Source organism: Hyperolius riggenbachi, chromosome 3, assembly GCF_040937935.1.
Source record: "Hyperolius riggenbachi isolate aHypRig1 chromosome 3, aHypRig1.pri, whole genome shotgun sequence".
Classification (NCBI taxonomy): Eukaryota; Metazoa; Chordata; class Amphibia; order Anura; family Hyperoliidae; genus Hyperolius; species Hyperolius riggenbachi.
In genome coordinates this window covers 367,409,161-367,429,200 of record NC_090648.1, presented here as the reverse complement: position 1 = coordinate 367,429,200, position 20,040 = coordinate 367,409,161, and the positions used below count along the sequence as shown (strand labels likewise).

The 20,040-nt window shown below is 42.7% G+C and overlaps 1 protein-coding gene and 1 long non-coding RNA gene across 2 annotated transcripts in view; one reads left to right on the top strand and one right to left on the bottom strand.

Moving 5' to 3' along the window:
* Positions 1-20,040, bottom strand: part of UBTD2 (ubiquitin domain containing 2) — a 113,248-nt gene that overhangs the window by 15,670 nt on the left and 77,538 nt on the right. The window lies entirely within an intron of this gene.
* Positions 5,387-18,853, top strand: LOC137561576 (uncharacterized). The gene is made up of 3 exons (XR_011030059.1): positions 5,387-5,437; positions 15,521-15,626; positions 18,569-18,853. It is a non-coding gene; the product is annotated as an uncharacterized lncRNA (long non-coding RNA).

Below are 20,040 nucleotides of genomic sequence, written 5' to 3'. Positions count from 1 at the left end.
TATCCTATTTCTTGACCTCTTGCTTCCTAAAAAGTTAAAATGAGCAAAACAGAACTAATCATTTTACTCCAATGTCTCTGACCATTTCTCTGCCTGATTGAACAATAAATGTTGATAACATTTATTGTTTATGTGATTTCAGTGCCTAAAGCACGTTCCTTAGGGTTTATATTTGTCTCCTCTCTCATTTAGTTCTCACATTCACTCTTAAGTGACTAAGCTGCAGAAATGAAAAACTTGAATTTTCAACAGAAAATAAACGTTTACGTCTAAAATGTAGAAATGTCTGTGATTAAAGAAATGTTTGCATTCAGTGGGGAGGTGTGGCCTTCTGCTAACAGAGAATGCAAGGAATAGTCATTTAACCGAGTCTGTTTAACCAATTCAATTGAAGGCACTGCGGCAGCAGTCCTATGGAGCACTACCATCTGGGCTCTCTGCAGGAAGCACTGAAAGTTGCAGGCAGCACTGCGCTGACAAATTACATTTTAAGGGTGCCATGCCGAAAGATGAAATACGGCAAGAGAACCGATCACAAATACATATTGGTCAAGTGTTTAATCTTCATTCTGCCTAATATATACATAACTGCTATTTAACCTGTTTACATACCTTCATTTTTCCCTTTCTTTTGCCATCCTTCAGCTCCTATCAGGTTTAACTGACTCAAATAAAACTGCCTGAGCTCACTTCAGTTAAAGAGAAACTCCAGCCTAAACAAACATACTGTCATTAAGTATTATCAGTTATGTTAATTAAAATAGATCGGTAATATAATCTTACCCACCCTGTTTTAAAAGAGCAGGCAAATGTTTGATTTCATGATGGAAGCCATCTTTTTGGTTGAAAGGAGGTGACAGGGAGCATGAGACACAGTTCCAACTGTCCTGTGTCCTGAGCACCTCTCCCAGTTGCTAGGCAACGTGAACAACAACATAGGAAATCCCATCATGCTCTGCACAGCATCAGGGAAAAAAAGCCCGGGCTTTTTTTCTTTGATGGGTGGAGCTTAGCTAAAAATGCAGCTAAAAATGATGCTTTGGTAAGGAAAAAAAAAGTTCTGATGCTGTGAAACTGTTAAAGAAACACCAAGCCGTTTCAGTTCTGCCGAGTAGATTTTTAGTCCGGAGGTTCACTTTAAGTGAATTCCCAACCTGTTAAATACCATCAGTTAAGAAAGCTTTTTGCTTAATTTCATGTGCAACAGCCTTCTTTGATATGTAATGAATGAGCCAACATAAAAGTGCTTTTCAGTAGTAGAAGTCAGAGTACAGGCAGCTAAGGAGAGCAGAATGTGAATAAGAAGATACTTGGGTTAATTGTGTATAGTATATATCAGGTCAGTTTCACAGTGGAAAGCCAATGAGACAGATTACCCACAAGGCAACCAAGCTAGCTGTCTCAGGCACTGAGAAATGGTCCGATACTACAGTGGTGAGAGTTAACTCACCTGTACAGGTTCCAGCAACGCAATCTTCCTTTCTCCTCCAGCATCCCGGTCATATAGTCTCCAACAGCATTTCTGACCATGTGATCTGCCAGCACATATAGACCAAGGGTTGGGAAGGGGATTGGGAGGGGGAGAGATGTGGGCAAGCAGGAGTAGAGGGTGCTGGAAGAGGAAGCAAGGGGATCATCTTGCTTTACCCTTATTAAGGCACTAAAGAAAGCTGGAGCAGGATTCAATCAATAACAACAGGCACAGTGTGGTGGTTCTTCAGGATCTGATGGGAGGAGTGATGATAAAGGCTCAATATATAGACAAGCTAGGATAAACTATTCTATTTAGGGAATGGCTCTTTACAGTAAGAATAGTTACATTTTGGACTATATTAACACAGGAAGTACTTATGGCACATTCTATATCTGTGTTTCTGTACAGTATAAGCTTGTTGAATTGATAACGCAGTTGCCTGTGTGCCACCACAGCAAGAGTATCTGGAATAAATCCAGAAAGTCCTCACTGCAAGAGTCTGGTCATAGGTGACTTTCCACAAATTTTGAATTGGCCAAGAAATCAGAAAACCTCATCATATTCTGGCCTTTTCTTAAAGGACAACTCTAACGAGATGGATATGGAGGCTGCGATATTATTTTTTGGACTATAAGATGCTCCTGACCATAAGACACACCTAGGTTTAGAGGTCAAAAACCAGGGGGAAAAATATATACTTAACCTGGGGCATCCATGGTAAAGGGGCATCTTGTGGATTATGTACCCTTTGTGTCTCATGTCCCCTTGTGTCTCCCTGTGTACTCCGGTACCTCTACCCTCCTGGTGTCCTCCTCTATGCCCCTTTTTGTCACCCTGTGTCCTCCTGTGCATGGACACAGTATAGGGAGTCCCCCAAATTGCGGCAGGTTGGAGGTTAGTATCGGCAGGTGTTCACAAGTCAGGAACTCCCTGCAGTTGGACTGTAAGACGCAGTGACTTTTTTTCCCTACTTTTGGGGGAGAAAAAAATGAGTCATAGTCCAAAAGATACAGTATTTTTTTTTTTTTTACCAATACCTGTTGCCTGGCTGTCCTGTTGATTCTCTGCCTCTAATACGTTTAGCCATAGACCCCGGACAAGCATGCAGCAGATCAGGTGTTTACGACATCATTGTCAGATCTGATAAGATTATCTGCATGCTTGTTTCTGGTATTATTCAGACACTACTGCAGCCAAATAGATCACCAGGGCTGGAAGGCAAATTATATTGTTTAAAAGGAAATAAATATGGCAGCCTCCCAATCCCTCTCATTACAGTTGTCCTTTAAAGAGAACCTGTACTGAGTAAAAAATATTTAAAATAAACACATGAGGTAACTTCAAATGAACATTACATAGTTACCTTGCCATCAGTTCCTCTCAGAAGCTCACCATTTTCTTCTTACAGTGATCCCTTCCAGTTCTGACAATATTTTGTCAGAACTGAAATATATCAGTTGCTGTCAGTAATAGCTGAGAGGACAACTGATGTACCAGGTAATGTCCATGTCTGCCTATGGCTCAAGTGGGTGATGTTACGGTTTAACTGTGTGCTGCCCAGAAAGCGGTTATGGGTAATGGCCATTTTCAAAATGGAGGACAGAAAATTCCCTTGATCACAGTGAACAAACAGGACGTGGGACAGGAGAAAGACACTGAGGAGTAGACTACATGGAAGGTAAGTATGACTTGTGTATGCTTATTTTGACTTAATTTTCAGTTCAGGTTTTCTTTAAGGCTACTTTTACACTTCGAGCATCCCATGCGTCTTGGTATGTGTAAGTAGGTCTATGGAGACACATTATTGCATTGCGATGCGGTGCAGCGTAAGTAGCGAAATTGCTGCAAGCCCATCTCTAACTTTGCAGTGTGTTGCTGCATGATTTGGCCTACTGCATGTATTATGCAATAATGCAAGTCTATGGTGCAGCGGAAAGTGTGTATGAGCGATCACGGTAGTGGCGCGACACACGTGCAGAGATGGTAATCCAGTGATGTACTTCCTGTCTAGCAGTGTGCACATCACGGTGCAGTGCTACTCATATTACCCTGTCGCCACACTCTGCCTCAGGGTAATATACATGGGGCCATGGTGGGGAAGTGAGGAGGAGATTGTCCTGTCCCAGGCTCTCCTGCCGCATGGCAATCACACCACACTATGTGAAATTAGCCTTAAAGGTATAGTTATCCTTTACATGATGTAATGGGTTAAAAAGAAAAGAAAAGAAAACATACAGGATTGTGCATGAGGCAGCAAAGAATGTAGTCTCACTATAGCTGGATCTACCATCCATCTAATAGTGTATGGCTGCCTGTAGAGTTTATGTTTCTCAGAGCAACATTACTGCCATCATTAGGAAAGATTATCAGGTTAGTTTAGTAGTAGGATACGATTTCTGTAAGCATTATTACTCATGTTATGTAATAACCTAAAAATAATGTTAACAATAATAACAGCAGCTTTACCTAGAGACCTTCTTGCATTCTAGAAGATCTAATGAGTGAAGGCGATACTTAGCAGTCAGAAGCACAGGTAATGCACTTACTCCAGTCAACAGACTAACTAATTGACAGTCATTATGTAGATGTTAATTATTTAAGTGTTTAGCTGAAGTTGTGTGCTGTTCTTCAGCATAATGAGTATCAATTAGCTAGACTGCTAGTGGAGAATAAAAAAAAGGTTGTCATACGTAAGGTGACTTGGCAGCAGATCGACCATCCAGTTCAATTATTAGAATCAAATCAGATGAAAATGGTGCTGCCGAGAGCATGCCCAATCATCGATGCAACCAATTTCAACATGCTCAATTAGGTGTGTGGCGCTAAGGGCACGTGATATCAGGACAAGCAGCGAATCCGGCGATGTCCCCTAGTGCGCAATGTGCCCCCCTGCCCGGTGCCTATGCACAAATACTTTACCTGTTGGCGTTCGCCACTGGCCGTCTCCGCCCTCTTTCTCACATACACGTGCCCCACATACGGTAGTTGCCAGCGTAATGTGGGCAGATGTGATGTCAGGAGCCAGCGGCGGACACCGACAGATAAAGTATTCATGAACGGGCACATTTTACACTATGGGGAAGCACCAGGGGTGGTGAGGCAAAGAGGCGGCGTCACTAGGCAGATTCCTGCAAAATTTAATGCTGAAATCAATTGTGAATTGGCGGATGGGGTGTATGGGTAGCTGACAGATCTCTCTCCAACCAGATTCGATCAGAGAGATCCATCTCTTGGTCGAATCTGCCCATCATCACTATGGGCACCTTGAGGCCTCGTTCCTATTATGCGCGCTGCCGTGCGCATTTCGGCAGTGCATATAGTGTGCAACACGCAAGAACAGTAGAAGTGCATAGACACCACTTCTGATGTTCCCATCATATGTGCTGTGCAGCAGTGTGATGCGCTATCGCACTGCTGCATGCATTTTTCAGGAATTGCAGCGCTGACCCATAGCGGCACAGATGGCGTGCAATGGTACGTGTTGCTTTTCCAATGGCACGGCCATCTGCGCTAATTGATGTGAACGATGCCTAAGGGATTACTTGTGCTTGTACTGTCCCTGTAATGGTTTTGGCACCACAAGTTGCAGTTATATATTGTAAGTAATAAATAAACTAAGACTGTGACTTTTGTACTTCTTCGGTAACAAAAACAGAAGTTCAGTTCAATCCAAACACCAAGCCTGCAAAAGTACCAGTGTCAGTGTAAATTTAATATGAAATATGAATTTAGGTGTGACATATGCAGATACATTTATATATTATATATTTTAATCCCTACCTATCCTATATAATAAAACCCCATGTGTCCTTTCCCTGTGTGTGTGTGTCCGTGCTTCCAGACTTGACAGTTTGCTGTCTGAGAACCTCATTGCATTGTGGGAAATAACAGCTTTTTCCAACTGCCAAGCAAGCAACATCTCCCTGTAGGCACTGGTGGGAGACGGGTGAGCAGGACGCTTCGGTATGCACGTTGCCGGGGTTTAGTGGCTGTGGCCTAGCGCCCGTTTTTTAAGGGGTGGGCCTTTTTTCTAGTTTACCATAAAACACACACAAAATATTTGTGTTATTTATTTAACCCTTTACAGTAAATAGTGAAGGGTCAAAAAAAAAAGTAAAATAGAAGTTTTCTGGCATAGCAAACTGTTGATAGTGAATGGATATACAGGTAAACAGGAAATAATCTTTTAATGGCTTTTATTGAAGAGGTCTAAGCCATGGTCAGCTAAGTGGTGATGCATTTCAGCCCAGCTATGCATATAGATATTAGAATAATGATTGAATTCTATAACAGCAATGTCTTCTGTGGTGCTGTACAACAGTCAGCACATAATACACACAGCTGCATGAAAAATGAAGGGACACAGAAAATACACAATTCAATAGCTCAGCAGCTCAGCAGCTTGCGCATTGTACTCAGCGGGTGGAAGATCTATACCCACATATAAAACACATAGATGGATTTTTTACAAGAGGCCCAATATAGCTTGTGATACCTGCTTTATCTGTGCTACCAACACTGTTAGACATTCTGACTTGGATTCGGCTGCCAGTTTCTCTGAGCTTAAAGGGATACTGTAGGGGGGTCAGGGGAAAATGAGTTGAACTTACCCGGGGCTTCTAACGGTCCTTCTCAGACATCCTGTGTTGGCGCAGCCACTCACCGATGCTCCGGCCCCGCCTCCGGTTCACTTCTGGAATTTCAGACTTTAAAGTCTGAAAACCACTGCGCCTGCGTTGCCGTGTCCTCGATCCCGCTGATGTCATCAAGAGCGCACAGCGCAGGCCCAGTATGGTCTGTGTCTGCGCAGTACACTCCTGGTGACATCAGCGGGAGCGAGGACACGGGCGTGCAGGCGCAGTGGTTTTCTGACTTTAAAGTCAGAAATTCCAGAAGTGAACCGGAGGCGGGGCCGGAGCATCGGTGAGTGGCTGTGCCAACACAGGATGTCTGCGGGGGACCATTGGAAGCCCCGGGTAAGTTCAGCTCATTTTCCCCCGACCCCCTACAGTATCCCTTTAAGCATGTGCTACATTGACAATTAGCAGGTTATCAGAGACAAAGTACATTGTTAACACCCTGCCTGCCGCCCCCCCCCCCCCCCCCCATGCAGCCAAGCTCTTCTGATAGTTCAGCTCCTCCCCTACCTCTGGAATGCTGCATAGGTTGGAGAACGAGGACAGAACCATAGGAAAAGACTACGCACTTCTGTGCCAACAGTAATCAAGACAAAAGGCACTCATACTTTTACATAGGTCTGTTGGTGGAGGAGGGGGCACATGCCTCTTATTCTGGAGAGACAGCCCAGTAAGGACAGATCTTTACATACTGATCATTTGCCTAACAATAGTTAACCAGTAATGTTTGCTGCACACATTGCATTATGGCCAGTTTGGGACCAGGCAACTGTTATCTCATGTGTATACCTTGACTAAAGCATCAAAAGGGAACCTAAAAAAAAAAAAAAAAACAGATTATGCACATAAAATATAAATTGGTAAAATGTCTGGACCATCACACAGAGTCTTTAGACATGGTCAAGGGTCTTTGATGCACATGTATTCTGTCTTGTGTTAAAAATATTTTACGACCACAACGCCCCAAGGTTAGAATTTCAGCAGTATGACATTAAGATTCAGACACTGTTTATAATTTGCAGCAAGCAATACTGACGTTGTCAACACAGCTCAGCAAGCTTAATGTTGTGATGAATGCCTGGAAGTAGCGATTAAAGAAAACCTGTCACCTTTAGCTACGTGTACTGAGCACTCAGATACCTGGATGCTTTCTAAGTTTTCGGTTTTAGAGACCCGGCAGAAACAAAACTTCACCACATTAATATGCAAAACACAGCTTTTCCTAGGGAAAATGGAGCTCATGTCTGCTGTGCATTGTAACAGACAGCCTCAAACGACCCCCCGATAAGGAGACCGAGGCAGAAGTGGATGAAACAGACCACATAAGGTTTATGAGAGGTATGAAGGGAAGGCAAGCATTTCAACAACAGAGGAGACAATTGTAAAGCATTAAAAATACTCACAGGTACAGCCAACTGAAGAAAAAAGTCTGTGCAAAAATATATAGAAAAAGATTCCCTGGCATTTGTATGATGTATATGACACCCACTACTCAATGGCCACTACGCTGGCACAATTTGGAAGTACTACCCTTTCCTCTTAGGAATATTACTTTTTTTAGTAAAAACCAAAAAGGTAAAAGTAGCGATTGTGAAGGTGATAATAAGACAGCCTCTACAAGGGGTATAGTGAGAACAGATGGGTTGGAGTTACTGCATCTATTTTGTAGGCCAGGTTCTAGTGAGTAAACAGAGAAGTGCTCCTCACACCAATGTAGGCTATTTTTTTTAATATGCATTATGTATTCCAATTACATTTTCATCTGTTTTAGTTAATGCAAGCATTTGACAGCTTGCAGGTTTATACAGAGGTATATGAACTGATTTTTTTTTAAAGAAGTAGGCTAACCCAAGTTATGAAATAAGCATTTATGTCCAACAACGCTGTAGAGATTGTTGATAAATGTCACGTTTTATATGCCTGTGCTTTTTGTATTGTGCATCACGGCTTGTATTTATGAGAAGCGGCTGGTAATGAGCTACAGACCCAAATGGGTTCAAGCATATGCTATGTGGACAAAAGGCCACAGTCCCATCGCAATCACACTGCAAATCGCTGCTAGTGGACAAGAGCCCTAGATAAAAGGTTGGCTAGTAAGTGTGCCCATTTATTTACTACAAAATAAAGAAAAAAAATAACCTTACTCAGATTTAATTTTTCTCTTTCCCACATTAGAACATTCCCTGGAAAACACATTTTGCAAGGAGATAATATACTTTAGCAAATATAAAGTATAATTGCGTATTTTATTAATGTCTATTTTTTCACAATTTCTGTTCCTGCAACTGTCAAATAAAATAATCATACAAATAACTGTTAATGACAGTATACACACTATATAGTGAGGGGCCAATAGACTACAGCCTTCCCACAGAAACTATGCCTATGTAGAACCAAATAAATCAACATAATGACTAGCAGTACATGTGCTACATTCAAGGTAATGTAAACTACATAGCATATACATACAATGTAAACTACATAGCATGTTTATGTGTCTATCAAGACTGCTGGCAAGGGCCTGTATTCCGTGATTATTCAGAGATTATGAGTACCGGTAGTTACAATTTTGGCCAGCAGCAGCATAAGAGGAACAACTCTAGTTCTAATTTGTTGGAGTACTGGTGGGAGCCAATATAATTTTTAACTAGACTCTCACATACAAAAGTAAAAACAAACCAAACATTTTTTTTTTAATTCAAAATATTTAGTTGCACTTGCACCACTCTGACACATACAAAGATAAATAAACACTCCTTTAAGCCTATGAGCATTTCAGTGCATGCTTTTCACCCTTCTCTTTTCATAACTAGGGTTATACAGGTGGCAGCCATTACTTCTGAGCTTAGTAGGAGATTTTAGATCATGGGTGCGTTTGTCATCAGCTACCCTCCTTCATAGAGACATCGTCTATGTGAAATCTCACACAAGCTGAGATCACCTCCCCTGTGACATCATCAGAGGCAGCCTGTTTTGTTTTTGTTTTTTTATCTCCTCCACCAGTCTGCCTGATTTTGTCCCGGCAACATGAAAGAAAGGGAGTGGTTCCTCCAATAAATGTAAAATATTTTATATTTGTCATCATGCAGCTGAAAAAAGGCTGCTATTATTATAATTTAGAAAATAGATTTTATTTCTGAAATCTTGTATTTTTAATTTGGGTCCACTGTAATGTTTGAAAAATGGAATACTGATTTTTTTCCTTTTTTTAAAGAGAACCCGAGGTGTGTTTAAAGAATGTTATCTGCATACAGAGGCTGGATCTGCCTATACAGCCCAGCCTCTGTTGCTATCCCAAACCCCCCTAAGGTCCCCCTGCACTCTGCAATCCCTCATAAATCACAGCCGTGCTGTGAGGCTGTGTTTACTTCTGTAGTGTCAGTCTCAGCTGCTCCCCCGCCTCCTGCATAGCTCCGGTCCCTGCCCCTGTCACTTCCCTCCAATCAGCAGGGAGGGAAGGGATGCAGGCGGGGACTAGAGTTCTGCAGGAGGCGGGGAGAGCAGCAGACTGACACTATAGAGATAAACACAGCCAGCTCTGACAAGCTGTTTGTCAGCAGCATGGCTGTGATTTATGAGGGATTGCAGAGTGCAGGGGGACCTTAGGGGGGTTTGGGATAGCAACAAAGGCTGGGCTGTATAGGCAGATCCAGCCTCTGTATGCAGATAATATTCTTCAAACCCACCTCGGGTTCTCTTTAAAGATTCTTTACTTAGTGCGATAGGAGAAGTATATACAATACAGCCAATAAGTAAGCATAAAGTTTTACAAATATTAAAATACATTAAGCAAAAGGAACCTGAAATCGGGAGCGTTATTATATGGGCTCGAAACAGACCATAAAGGGTGCACGACTATTGTTGTCCCGGGAAAGGTGGGTTTTAAGTATTAATGCTAAGAAAAGATGTAATCACATGAAATATATTAACATAGAATTGGCTGAGAAAATGTAGCACATTACACCAATATTATCTCAGGAAAATAAGAGAGTGGGAAGGAGAATAGTTAATAGTTAAAGATGGTTGAGATCCTAGAGAGCCCCGGTTCCACTAGAACCCAAGAGAAAGGGGAAAGAAGAAAATAGAAGGCCAAAGAGGAAGGAGATCCCTGCCGAACCCAACCCAGCTTGTCCCATATCATAAGTACAAACCTAAGTAGGGTGTTATCGCATGTTGGAACCCAAACACGAGGGGTAGATGAGGTAGACTATCAGCCATGCATGGCAGTAGAAATTGTTAAGAAGAGTCATGTGGTATTTGTTTATATTCATCGGATTCTAGGAAGATGTTCCAGTGTATCCATGTGGCAGAGAACGCCTCCTCCCTACCATAGATAGTATGTGTCAGAGATTCCATTTGGTAGATATATTTTAGCTCATTAATCCATTCCTGGATCGTGGGTGTCTTTGTGGTTTTCCAATGTCTGGCTATTATAATTCTAGCCGCTTGGATTAAAATGTCTGGATAGGGATCTTTTACATTTTTTATACGGTTTAGGAAGAAGGTAATAGGAGGGATCTGGAGAAGGTTCCCCATCAGTGAGGATTTTAATATATTTTTGGACTTCACACCACACTATAAGAGCTGTATAGCTTCGCAATTCCAAAAAATATGTAATAGAGTACCGGTTTCTTTATTGCACCTCCAACATAGAGAGCTAGTGTGTGGATAAAACTTATGTAACCTACTTGGAGTGAGATACCACCTGGTCAGTATTTTTACTGACCTTTTGCAGCTATGTACACACACTGGTCTGAACTAGTCTGTGACAATAAGGACCACCATAACTGTGAATCGAGTGTCAGACCAGCGTGTGTACAGCAGCCGATGTCAAAGATCTTTAGCGATGCTCGATACCCGAGCACGGCACTACCACATTGTTTTCCCACACCCAGGGGAATGTTCTCATTCTCCCTTCACCCCCCCCCCCTCCCCCATTCCAACAGACATGTCGCTAGCCTGGAGGCTGATGAAGCGTCTGTACAGGGTAAGCTCACCCAAGTGGTCATGGACTAATTCCTGCCAGGCAACAGAGCTTCCCTTAAAGGAATACTGTGGGGGGTGGGGGGGGGGGGGGGATGAGTTGAACTTACCCGGGTCTTCTAATGGTCCCCCGCAGACATCCTGTGCCCAAGCAGCCACTCACCGATGCTCTGGCCCCGCCTCCGGTTCACTTTTGGAATTTCAGCCTTTAAAGTCTGAAAACCACTGTGCCTGCGTTGCTATGTCCTCGCTCCCACTGACGTCACCAGGAGTGTATAGCACAAGCCCAGTATGGTCTGTGCCTGCGCAGTACGCTCCTGGTGACATCAGCGGGAGCGAGGACATGGCAACACAGGCGCAGTGGTTTTCAGACTTTAAAGGCTGAAATTCCAGAAGTGAACCGGAGGCGGGGCCAGAGCATCGGTGAGTGGCTGCTTGGGCACAGGATGTCTGCGGGGGACCATTAGAAGACCCGGGTAAGTTCAACTCATTTTCCCCCGACGCCCCTACAGTATTCCTTTAAAGATGCCCAAATGTATGGGTCTTTAGGATGTGCCTGAGTAAAGATCAAGAATCCTTGTTAATCCTTTCCATATTTGTATGTTTAGGAATAGACGCATTAAAATGTACCCAATAAGCCCTTCTACATTGCTGCTGGAGGAGAGGCTTCTCAATAGCACAGCACAGCACCCCTGCTTGGCGATGTGAGCTTTGGGGTGGTTTCTTGCGAGTTATGGGAGATCACGTCAGGTAGCACAGTTCAAAGGGGGAGGCAGATTACATTTGCCCAGAGAATGGCATTTGTCTGGGGCTCTAGCCAAGCTAAACAGTTACCCTTCTATTCAAAACTGTACTCTGAGTTGCCCTTGCAATCTGACAAATTTGGAAAGCTTTTGCAAGGAAGAGTGGGCAAATATTGCCAAGTCAAGATGTCATGCTGACAGACTCCTACCCAAGAAGGTGGAATTATTATTATTATCATATATAATGCCAACATTTTCTGTGGTGCTGATTGATGTAATTAAATCAAAAGGTGCTTGAACAAAATATTAAATGTAAGGACAGGCACACTTACAGTATGCACCCAGGGTTTTTTTTTTTTTTTTGCTTCCACTAAAGGTGGTCACACACCATGCAATTTTTTTAAATATCTTTTCAATTCAAGAATTGCAATACATTTTTCTGATTGATTGTAACATTTTAAAAAATCTGACTTAAGCTGGCCACTAACGGTCCAATTTCTAGTGAAAAATCGTTCGAGCGATCAGAAATTCTGATCGGACGAAAAATCGTTCACTACACCATCAACTAACCAATCATTGCTTCCTATCTATCACGACCACCAAGAAAATCCAAATTTTCGTTCGACGAAAATTCATTCGGGCGACATTTTTTTCACTTGTTCATAATCGATTGTGTCCACCAATGGAGATTATTTACAACCAATCTGATCAGAATTTCTGATCGCTCGAACAATTTTTCGCTACAAATTGGACGATTAGTGGCCAGCTTAATGTACCACACACGTGTGGTAAATTTTTACCCAATTATGAAAAAAATGATTGAAAACTCTGAGAAAATTGCTCGGAAGTATAAATAAGGAAATTGACAATCCACCACACACCATTCAATTTTCATAAAAATTGATCAGAAAAATCCAGCAGTCCGGATAGACTTTTATGGGATAAAAACAGGAAATCCTATCCGTTTTTTACTACTTGAATTTAAAAAAAAAAAAAAAAAGCTTTCGATCTTTTCGAAAATCCGATCGTTTTTATCAGATCATTTTATTGTATTGTGTTTGGCCACGTTTAAAGTTTTGTTTTTCAATTGAATAGCACAGGTTATAGGTCACACTAAAAGTGGGAAACGTTTTGAAATTATATATCCACTTTAGTTACAAGAGACAATTGTTTGTGATGGTTTGGGATGGTAAAAAGTGTGTAGAGAAGTGGTCACGTGATGTTCACCGATTGCTTGTTAGCAATTAGACGTGCTAGAAAACCATACGTAATCATTAGAATTTCGTGACGCAGGTGCCAGCCGCTCATTCCTACTCCTGCTCCCCTCTCCAAATGGCAGGAAACTCTGCTTGGCAAATCTCCAAGGAGAGGGCGGAAACACTGTCCGAAACTTCTGTATTTAAAACAATTACTTTGGCCGTCCATTACTGAAATTGTTATGTCTAGCTTACTCTTGGCGCACGTTTTAATTAAACAGCCAAGAGTTTTGTCATTGTCCACTATCAGATTCCTTAGATGTGCTCCCAGTCCTGGTTGTAACTCCGTGTCTCTGAACTTACTAAGTGAGACCCATTATTCATCATGAAGTTATTATCACTAGCATGTCAGCCAAGACTGTACATCTTGTTGTCATCTAAGTCATCCATACAGATGCTGAAGATCACCATGTCTACTGCTGAAATCTTCCTAGTAAAACACTGCTATACTGTATTCATGTGTGAACTCCTAAAATAGGAATTGAGGGTATGCTGCCAGCACAAGAAGACATATTCCATATTTCCCTACAGCCTCTAGTTTCAAAAACAGGTTTCCATAAATATGAAATTCTCACCCAAAGAACCCAGCGTCCTATTACTGGGCACATTCTGTAAATTATCATGCCCCTCCTCTTGTACTGACACTGGCACAAAGCACTCCTCCATGAAGTTTTTCTGTATTAGACAGAGTCAGGCCCAGATTTAGCTCAGAGGAGCCTATAGGCACAAATGTCCTGGCACCCTCAACTTCGCCCTCCAAAAACCTACAAACCCCCACCAAACTGCACCTCAGGTGTGCTGGCTGCCCCAGCTGTCACTTCTCCCTTACTTCCCTTACCTGGTGTAGGTAGCTACAGGTGCCCCTTAGTATTAGGTAGCCAGATGTACCCTCAACATTAAGTAGCTAGAGTTGCCCCCAAGTAAAGGAACCTCAATATTAAGTAGTTAGAGGTGTCCCCAAGTATTAGAGGTGCCCCTGACTGAAGGGAGATCTCGTCAGTTGAATGCCGAGAGCAGATTCATTAATCTCTTATTCACTATCTCATCAGGACTCTGCATAGGGAAGGAGGGAGGGAGGCACTTGGGGAGGGGAGTGGGCCACCTTTCCATCATCAGGTGCCTATAGGCACATGGCTACAGTGCCTTATGGTAAATCCGGCCCTGCATAGAGTACAAATATTACCTGAAATGTATTCCTTCAATTTTTCATTTTTTTATTTAGCTACAGTTAATATTCTATTTTTAAAACAGGTAACAACTCAATTTGTGCCTGTGACAGTTTTGCCCCTCTCATTTACAGACTTTGGAGCACTTTGACTTGACCCTCAATCCCTCCCACTGACTAATGTTGGTTGAACTTTTGTCAGTTCAGTTCAGCTGAATTAGTCCCCATATTCTGATTCTCATTCCAGTGAGGTGCAAATGGTATCTGCTGAAATTAATTTCCCTGGTTTCCATTTTGTCTATTGCCAGTTTATATTTGTTGATATCTGAATTGAACTGCATTTTCACACTTCTGTTAGATGTGAATAAAAATGCATATCGACCCAGATCGCAAAGGCTGAAAACTGACAGTTCATACAGCAGGAGGAATGGCAGCACTTTCAAAACTCATACCTGAATTATTTTTTGCATAGATGTGCAGAGCTCCAATAACTACTGGACTAAAGTACACACCAACACTCATTGCAGGCACAAAAAGGGGGGACATAGCTTTAGTGAGGGGAGAATCTATACCTGAATGATTTATCTGCCATGATGTGCAGAGCTCCAATAACTACTGGACTAAAATACACACCTAGCTTTCACTACAGGCAATGGGGGGTGTTGAAAACTGACAGTTACCTACCTAAATGAAGATAGGAACCTGAATGTCAGCAGTATTTGGGTTTCTTTAGTTAGGCTCAAATGACGCATTTTGGAGGTGAACTTTAGAATGACCTGAATTTAAACATCCCTACTAGAAGAGCTTCATATATGTAAACATATTATAGGTGTGAAATTGTGTTTATGAGGAGAACTTGCCTATATGTGTGATTAGCATTATAGAAAGGAAGGAAGATCCGCTTCACTGGCATAACAAAAGTCTGATCTTTAGTGAAAAATAAGTAAGCTGGGCATGCAAGGACATGCATCATTAGCTAACATGCATGTCCAGCTTACTTATTTTTCACTAAAGATCAGACTTTTGTTATGCCAATGTAGCGGATCTTCCTTCATTTCTACAGTGTTTATGGGGCTTGGCTGCCCATGGTCCTGCTCATGGCTAGTTTGGTGGAGTGGCGATTGGTGTTCATTCTTTCCATAATGTGATTATCATTACTCGTCTAAAGTGATATTTCCTCGACACTCTACATGTACCTTTAAGCCATGTTTCACCCAATATTTACAAGAGGGAATTCACTTTTTTCCCTCCTTTTTTTTTAGAAAAATAAATGGTTCCATCAGTTCAGATTTACAAGATTAGATCCTGAATGGACGTTTGGCAACCTTTATTTCGGTCACTATACCTACCTTACTTTTATATGCAAAGGTAAACAGCCATTTCATGTGGTACCTCACAGTAATGCACAAGTTTGTTGAATAGTAGTCAGAGGATGAGTCCAGGTGTGTTTGGACACTTCCTGCTCGGTGTAGCCAATTACTCATGTAGGCAAGCGGGAGCTACTGGGTGTTCTGTACCACTGATAATACCCTGAACAATCAAGCTAGGTTTCTGGAGGGGAAACAAAGGCCCCAGCCTTAGATGTCTGCAGCTGAAGGGGGCACTTGACATGGAAGAGGGGTTGCTGCATATTGAAGAGGGGTTTACTAATGGAGAGGCTGCACATATGTTTTAACATTACATTTTGGAATTACTTTTTTAGCAAGACTATTTCATTTTTCTTTTTTATAATGAAAGTGAAGTTTGACTTCAATTAACGACCTTAAAGTGTACCTGAGACGAGGAGTGTAACCTGGGGCTTCCTTAAGCCCGAAAGCCTGCCCGAGTTGCACTTCGTCGTGCATGCGCTCCTCCGACGTGCTCCCATCCTTGGGAGTAATCTGCGCCTGCACAGTACTATCTTAGGGACGGGAATGCATGAGCAATGAAGAGTGACTCGGCCTGGCTTTTGGGCTGAATTGCCAGGGACCGTAGCCACGCGGGGAGACAGAGGGACGAGCAGCCTTAAGGGGGCTTAAAGAAGCACCAGGTAAGTATGGAACCTGAAACGCTTCTCCTCTCAGGTTCCCTTTAAATGTGATGGTTAGGGTCTACTCACAGTTTCACACACTTAAAGTGTACCAGAGTTGTAAAATTATAAAGATTGTATACATACCTGGGGCTTTCTCCAGCCCCATCCGCTCCGATCGCTCACACGCCGCCGTCTTCAACTGCCCGAAGCTTCGGGAACGGGGTCCCGTCACTTCCGTTAGTCGGAGCCAGTCTAACGTAAGAGAAGTGTGCTGTTTGCGTATCTCTCCAGCAGCCACTGGAGAGATACGTAGAGGGCGCACTTCTCCTGCGTAGCTGGCCGCGACTGACGTAAGTGACGTGACCCATTTCCCGAAGCTGCGGGCAGCAGAGGACAGCAGCGTGGAAGCGATTGGAGCAGATGGGGTTGGAGGAAGCCCCAGGTATGTATAAAATCTTTTTAATTTTACAACTCTGAGTCCCTTTTGTAATACAACATCGTTAATGTCGTAACACAACAACCTTTATAAATGCATCCAAAAGAGAGCAACTGAAATCTGCCTCAAGTCACACATGACGTACGATAAGTACTCGGGCAGATTTATCCAAAAATGTGAAGGAAAATTGTACAACTTGAAGCAGATGGCCAGACCAAAGATCGTGATTGGTCGCTCTGAGCAATGGTTTGACTTTTGCACTTGTTTTGCTCTGATTTTCCTTGTGGTTTTGATATATCTGCTCCAGTACGAATTATACCAAGTGTCATAGCAACAAAATAACGGTCACTACCAAACTTTTTTTCTCCACTTTGAAAATAAGAGTAAATTAGATGTCTGGCTTTTGCCTCCTAGCTGCATGAAAAGGTAAACACATCTAATTCTCACAGGCTGTTGGAATTGAGAAGAATTAAACACTGCAGGCTATTGGACATGTGCTCATTGCAGTCATTTGGCAGAAGGACAGGATAGTCCATTGCTCTGCTCTGCACAAAAGCAATTGCTTCCTCTATACAAAGTTAACAGAACCCTGGATCCTTTTGCAGTAAATAACATTACAGCTAAATAAAATGAGTAGAAAGGTATATCTCACACAATGCCACAAGAAAAGAAAAAGACCCGAGCAATGCAATGTACAGAGCAATTGTTTCAGACCTGTGCAAAAAAACATCAGAAAGTGTCCGACATAAAAGAGGCGTCCTTAACATTTATTAATGGATCAGAGTCTCTAGCCAGTAGTTTAAAATGTGCTAGTTCTTGCAATCTCTTTTTTTTCCTAAGGCATATAATGAGCAAGCTTCAGCTGAAACAGCACAAGCATCAGTAGCAGTACAATGTGGCCCAAGCGACTGCATAACCTACACCTAGACAAGGACACCAAGTGTCACTGTTGCTGGGGAGAGGTTTGCTGAGGTTTCATGCACACAGTTACTGAGCTGTGCATTCACAGATACTTAAACCCGAAGTACTCACGTTAGCCCATTTATAAAACGCCAAGGGAAAAACAGATTGCCATTTTTTTTAAATTTGATTGCTACATTTATAATGCTTTTTTTTTTTAATCATACTTTGGTCATTGATAATTAGTGTTGGAATTTGGGACCACTTGGTTTGGTCCATAAAGTGTACCCGAGGTGTTGCGGGGGGTAGGGAGGGTTTGAATAGTGTGGGGACAGATGGGACACAGCATGTTCCCTGCTGCAGAACACGTCACTCAACCCCCCCCCCCCCCACTATCACCCCACGAAATGGACCACACATATTTGTTGCCAATCTCAAGGAGAAGGGAGGAGAGGTAATGCCTGCTTAAAACGCCCACGGGGGACGATCCTGCAGGTCTTCCCTAGCTGCCATTGGTCAGCTCTGCCTCTCTGCAGGCTGCTATGTGTGCGAGACACACAGAGCAGCTCTTCCAGCGTCGAGGAGCAGCGGGGATTGTGGCTACCTCATCTGGATCAGCCCACCCGGATCAGTTAGAATTTTTTTTATTTATTTATTATAATCCCACTTACTTTAAACAGATGCATTCAGCACCATTTGCCAAACCACACAGTCCGGAATTATAACACCAACACTTCTGATGAACAGTTCATTACCAGTACAGACAGTCCCTCAAAAAAAAAAGTGTATTCCAAGATATTTCAGGCATGACCAGTATGAACATGTACTTTAAGCATAAAGTCGCTCTATACTTGCCTAATGTATACATTTGCTTTCTTAGGCCTGCACTATAAAAAAAAAAAAAAAAAAAAAAAAAAAAAAAAAAGCCCTTTTATTTCAACCTGTTTGGTCCATTAATTACAGACAGAAGCAAAAATCCAATCAGGCCCTGAGCATTCAGAACAACCTTTGATGAAAGCTGCGCTGCAATGTAAAAAGCAACATCTGACAAATTCGCCAGGAAAATAAAGTTTGCTGAAGATCACATTTATCATACTTGTTACTTTTGGAAATGACAGGAACAATTTCCTCCAAAATTGTCAGCAGCAGATTCAATCTGTGCCACGTTAACGCTATTTGCCAATGTAATTTGTGACATTACGACGGGGCGCAGGGAAGATGCTCGCTCTGGTTCATGCCTCACTCCATTTAAACAGCTTGTGCTGCCATACACTATATATCCTGTTTACAATTTAATTTCTCTTCAATCCAATAAAGCTGGTCTAGAGCCAAATGTGACTCATTTATATGCAAAAACCACCCTACAGACCTCTAAAGCATGATAGAACATTTGGAAACAGAGCCCAGGGTCAAGTATGCTGGGCCATGGCTGGATGTGAGGAACCAATTACTGTCTGATAAGCTATGCCAAGGGCAAATAAACAAACTCAGAGCTGCTTTTTAAACAACAGAAAGGGAATACAAGCTTTACATGATTTAACCACATGTAAAGGGACTGAGTACCTGCAATCAACACCTACATCAACACCTACATAATGGTTGATACACACCCATACTGCCAGAATCCACATGACACCCTGTGCCAGCACCCAGAACCCACATGGCACCCAGCATCTGCCTTTAGCACCCACATGACAACAAATACCCCACTAGCCAGCACCCATCACCCATATGTCACCATGTACTCACTCCCAGTACTCACTTGGCACTCAGTATTTGCACCTAAGACCCACATACCCCCATAATCAACACCCACATGGCACAGTACTCACACATCACCAAGTTACAAAGCCATTATATGCACCTAGTACCAGTCCATGACCAGCACCCAAATAGTACCCAGTACCCATCCTTGGTCTGAACCCATATGAGACACAGTACCCTCCCATGGCACACATCCAGACCACGCATGGCACTCCCTACTCACTCATGTCCAACACTCACATGGCTCCCTGTACCAATTAGCACTCACATGGCACCCACTATTGTTTATCACCATCTGCTACTCATTCAGCACCCAATTCTGGATAGCACCCACTGCAAATAAACACCCAATACAAACTGGACCTTGGTACCGACAGCAGCTTGGCACAGACTGTAGTTTTGCATCTACTAATGCTTAGCAACCACTGCATATTGGTAACCACTTCTTCTTTGCATGAAAAAAAGCTTGGGTGCTGATCAAGAGGGACAGAGGTCCCAGTAATGAAAGGTGAACCTGTGCCTCCACTGTGCTCACTCTAACCCACACCCTAACAGTGGGCACCTATCACTGCTGATTTGAGGGTGGTGGCACCAAAAGAGTTGGTTGGAAGGAGGCACAAAGCCTGCCTGATGCTGCTATAAAGGTGTGTGTTTTGGGGGGGGGGGGGGTT